The following is a 5,144-nucleotide window of genomic DNA, read 5'->3' as shown; positions in this document are numbered from 1 at the left end:
AATCTATTGGTCTATTTTGCACTTCAAATGAATTCTTACCTATGCATGATTTTTTTAACATCACGCATTGGTTATTTGGAAAATGTTGGTTCACTGAATTATGCAGATCTTCCAAATGTTAACACACTTCATTATATAATACCAAAAATAATATTTGGTAACATCACCTCTGATCTTATTGGGAACGTGTTAAATTAGTGGGAAACTGTCAAGCTCAAATTTAAATTTTTTTGGCAACAAATAGTGTCAGTTGTTTTCATCAAAGTGACAGGATTACTTTGTGCATTTTGGAGAAAATGTCTGCCAAATACCCACATCTGGATATTAAAGCTTGTCTCTCAGTCATTCTTTCAAGTAAAAATGATATTCCATGAAAGAAGAGGCTAGTTTAGCTCACAACTCAAACAATTGCATAGGTGCTTTTCCTCAGAACAACCACTGTATTTCCATAAGGAGCAGAAGTGCTTTAGGCATACTTGATATTTTATTGCACAAAATATTAAAAAGGCATGTACTCAAGAGTTCAAAATCAATAAAATTTATGATTTTTCCTGCTTAATCCAGGACGCTCTTGAGTGAAACTGGCTTTTTTCTTCTGTTCAGCAAAAGAAATTGTCAACAAGGTAAAGAGACAACCATCTGAATGGGAAAATATATTTGCAAGCAACGCCTCCGATAAGGGCCTAATATCCAAAATATATAAAGAACTCATACGACTCAATAACAACTACCAAAAAACAAAAGATCCAATCAAAAAATGGGCAGAGGACCTGAGCAGACACTTCTCCCTACAGGACATATAAATGGCCTACAAACATATGAAAAGATGCTCAACATCGCTAGCTATTAGGGAAATGCAAATCAAAACCACAATAAGATACCATCTCACACCTGTTAGAATAACTCTAATCAACAGGACAAGTAACAACAAATGCTGGAGAGGATGCAGAGAAAAAGGAACCCTCATACACTGCTGGTGAGACTGCAAACTGGTACAGCCACTATGGAAAACAGTATGGAGATTCCTCAAAAAACTAAGAATTGATCTACCATATGATCCAGTGAGCCCACTACTGGGTATTTACCCCAAAGATTTGAAAACCCATATCCAAAAAGATATTTGCACACCGATGTTCATAGCAGCATTATTCACAGTGGCCAGGACATGAAAGCAATTGAAGTGTCCTATGATAGATATTGGCTAAAGAAACTGTGGCACATATATACAATGGAATATTACTCAGCCATAAGAAGAGATAAAATACTGCCATTTGTGACAACATGGATAGACCTCGAGATAATCATGCTAAGCAAAATAAGCCAGACTGAAAAGTAAAAAATCACACGATATCACTTATATGTGGAATATAAGCCTAAAAGCAACAAATGAACAGGACAAACAGACTCAGGGACATGGACAATGGACTAGTGGTTACCAGAAGGTAGGGGTGGGGGGGGAGGAGGGGAGAGGTAGAGGGGTAAAGGGAGTCAAATATAGGGGATTTGGGGGAGTGCGAAGTGGGTACAGGGGATCAAATATATGGTAGCTGAAGGAAATTGGACTTTGGATGGTAATCACACAATAGAATATATAGATATCAAATGATAATGTACACCTGAAAATTATATAATTGTTAACCAATGTTACCCCAATAAACTCAATAAAAAAATGAATTAAAAAAACACCTGGCTTTTTTTCTTTTTCTTCCTCCTTACCTTTTTTTTTTAACTTGAGTGTGTGGGTGCGTAGTGGTGAAGAAAACAATGATTACAAATGTGGTTTGATGCCATTACTTAGATTCACACCAAGAGGCCAGCAGCTGAATCTTTCATTTATTTTTACACCATCAGTACAGATGTTAATATGCTAAACAAAAAATTAAATTATATCTCAGTATTACCATAAAAATAGTTTTTACCTCCTTGACCCCCCTAAAAACACCTCAGGGATCTGTCTGAAGATTACGCTTTGAGAACCATTTCCTTAACCCAGCCAAGATTTGAACTGATTTGATTGGATGTTAACAGTCTTTGTGAAGGTTGATATAGTTCATGTTTACCCTTATTCCTAAAGTATATTCCCTTGGGGGACCTCACTTAATGCCTAGGCTGTTTTTCAATGTGCCTTCTTCTTGGTAAGCCTTAAACTCCAATTTTTGTTTCCCCAGTGCTAGAATTCTTCTGAAAGATATGCTGAGCTTCCCTTCCCCCCAGCAGCTTCTTTTGAATTGACAAATGCCTTGGTGATGCAAACAATAGCAAATATTAGGCTCATTTCTCTGGGCTTCGCTTCACTCTGGGATCTTGACGTATATGGCAGATTTATTGCAAAAAAAATGGCTGCAATTTTTCATCTGCAACTTTTACAATGTGATTTTAGCTGCTCCTCTCAATAAAGGTAGTGTCTATTTTCCCATCTCTTGAACCTTGGGTATCTTATAGCTTGCTTCAGCCAGTAGAAGACAACAGAAGTATTTCTGGAGCTAGGATTCAGGGGTCTTGCATGCTTCAATTCTGTCTCAGACCCTTGTCTTGGGAATTGCCATGAGAACAAACCCAAGCTACTCTGTTAGAATATGCGAGACTACATGAAGCATAGAGAGGTTGTCTCATCTGGGCCCATCTTAGATCAGCCAACCCGCCTGCTGACTGTAGATACATCAGCTGAGCCTGGCTTGGATCAGGAAAACTGTCCAGTTGACCCATGGACTCATGAGCCACAATAAAATCTTATTATTGTTTTAAACAACTAAGTTTTGGGGTGATTTTGTAACCTGACACTAACCAAGTTTTTTAAAGTATAATGCAGAAAACAACAGGAAGCTGTTCCCAGGTCCCTCCATAGTACCAGCCATAACTGGGTAACATTGACTGAAAGCAGTCTAGCCAACCTGAGTCTGTGCAGTTAGCAATTGAGTGTCCCCCATGGCAGGGATACCCATCCCCCGGTCCGTGGATTGGTACTGGTCCATGACCTGTTAGGAACCGGGGCGCACAGCAGGAGGTGAGCAGTGGGCAAGGGAGCGAAGCTTCATCTGTATTTGCAGTCACTCCCCACCAATAGCATCACAGTCTCAGCTCTACGTCAGATCATCGGGCATTAGATCCTCATAGGAGTGTAAACCCTACTGTGAATTGAGCATGCAAGGGATCTAGGTTGCGCACTCCTTATGAGAGTCTAATGCCTGATGATCTGAGGTGGAGCTGAGGCAGTGATGCTGCCTCTGGGGCGCAGCTGCAAATACAGATTAACATCAGCAGAGAGGTTTGACTGCACAGATACCATAATAAATCAATTCCTTGCAGACTCATCAAAACCCTGTCAGTGAGTGGCATGTGACAAGCTGCATCTGGTGGTAGGCTTTATAGTGGCAAGTGAGTTGATGTACTTCAATTGTACAGCTGCATCTGGTGGCAGGCTTTAAGTCAGAATCCATCACTTATTTTAGTCCAGGCATGGTGTGCCCATTATTTTATTTACCACTTTCATCCATGCCTCCTTCCCACACTGCGCACTTGTCTCAGTGAGTTTTGGTAAGCCCACAAGCTAACCCTAACCAAAATAAGTAAAAAACAAATGTCGCTGGAGAGCTTCTTTGAAAAGGGGGAAAGATCCAATGATGAGACAGCAGAAGACTCTAAGACTGCCAAGAAAAAGAAAGCTGTGTTTAAAAGAAAATACCAAGAGTCTTACTTAAATTACAGATTTATTGCAACAGGTGATTCACATTCTCCAAGCCTGCTTTGTATAATATGTGGTGACCGGCTATCCAGCGAAGCCAGATACTTCAAAACTGCTTCACTACATGGAGACCAAGCACTCTGTATTAAAAGACAAGTCTGTTGTTTTTCAAAAGAAAAAAAGGTGAACACGAAAAACGAAAGTAATATTGAAGGCCACCACTTCACCAAATGTGTCTGCACTGAGAGCATCATTCTTAGTGGCTAACTGCATTGCTAAAGCTAAGAAGCCCTTTACTATTGAAGAGTTGATCCTGCCTGCTGCTAAGGACATTTGTTGTGAATTCTAGGAGAGGCTGCAGTTCAAAAGGTAGCACGTGTTCTTCTTTCGGCTAGTGCCATAACTAGACAAATTGATGAAATAGCAGAGGATATTGAGGCACGGTTGTTAGGATTAATGAATCACCGTGGTAGGCAATCCAGGTTGATGAATCTACCAATGTTAACAACAAGGTAACAATGCTTGTTTTTATGCGATATATTTTTCAGGAGGATGTACCTGAGGATATATTATGTGCACTTTTGTTGCCAAACAACACCACAGCTGCAGAAATATTCAAGTCTTCAGATGATTAAATATCAGGAAAACTGAATTGGTCATTTTGTGTTGGTATATGCACGGATGGTGCAGTTGCCATGACTGAAGGGCTTTCTGGTTTCGCTACTTGGGTCAAAGAGGCTGCTTCTGAATGTGAGTCTATGTACTGTGTCATCCACAGAGAAATGCTGGCTAGCTGAAAAATGTCACCTGAACTTAACAACATTTTGCAGGATGTGATTAAAATTATCAGCCACATTAAAGTGCATACCCCCCACTTTTTTTTAGGCTAGGCAACCCTTGGTTGACTTCACAGATTGCAAGGACCTTGTCAGTTTACAATCCCTTATTTTTTATTTTTTACGCCTACAGTACCTGGTCTTCTTAGGTGGTCTCCCATCCAAGTACTAACCAGGCCTGACCCTGCTTAGCTTCCAAGATCAGATGGGATCGGGCTTGTTCAGGGTGGCATGGCCGTAAAGTGCATGCCCTTAACTCACGTCTGTTCACGCAGCTCTGTGAGGAGATGGACACAGAGCACACACATCTTCTCTTATACATAGAAGTAAGATGGCTTTCTAAAGGTAGATCACTGGCCAGAGGTTTTGAGTTACAAGAGTTGCTCCAGAGATTTCTTTTAGAAAAAGCAGTCACCACTGGCAGCATCACAAAACTTGCTTACCTGTGTGACATATTCAACCGGCTTAACCAACTCAATCTGTCACTTCAGGGGAGAATGACAACTGTGTTCAAATTAGAAGATAAAGCCAAACTAGGATTATTGGGGTGACGAGTGAACTTTGGGATTTTTGGCACATTTCAAACATTAGCAGAGATTTTGAAATAGACCGAGCCAGGCCTTCTT

General features: G+C 40.4%; 1 pseudogene; it reads right to left on the bottom strand.

The window, feature by feature from the left end:
* Positions 1-4,642: 4,642 nt before the first annotated feature.
* LOC120605736 (uncharacterized) lies at positions 4,643-4,761 on the bottom strand (annotated as a pseudogene).
* Positions 4,762-5,144: the final 383 nt, after the last annotated feature.

This window comes from Pteropus medius, unplaced genomic scaffold (assembly GCF_902729225.1).
Source record: "Pteropus medius unplaced genomic scaffold, Ma_sr-lr_union100, whole genome shotgun sequence".
NCBI lineage: Eukaryota > Metazoa > Chordata > Mammalia > Chiroptera > Pteropodidae > Pteropus > Pteropus medius.
Note: the sequence above shows the minus strand (reverse complement) of the source record. Positions and strands in the feature narration are given on the sequence as shown.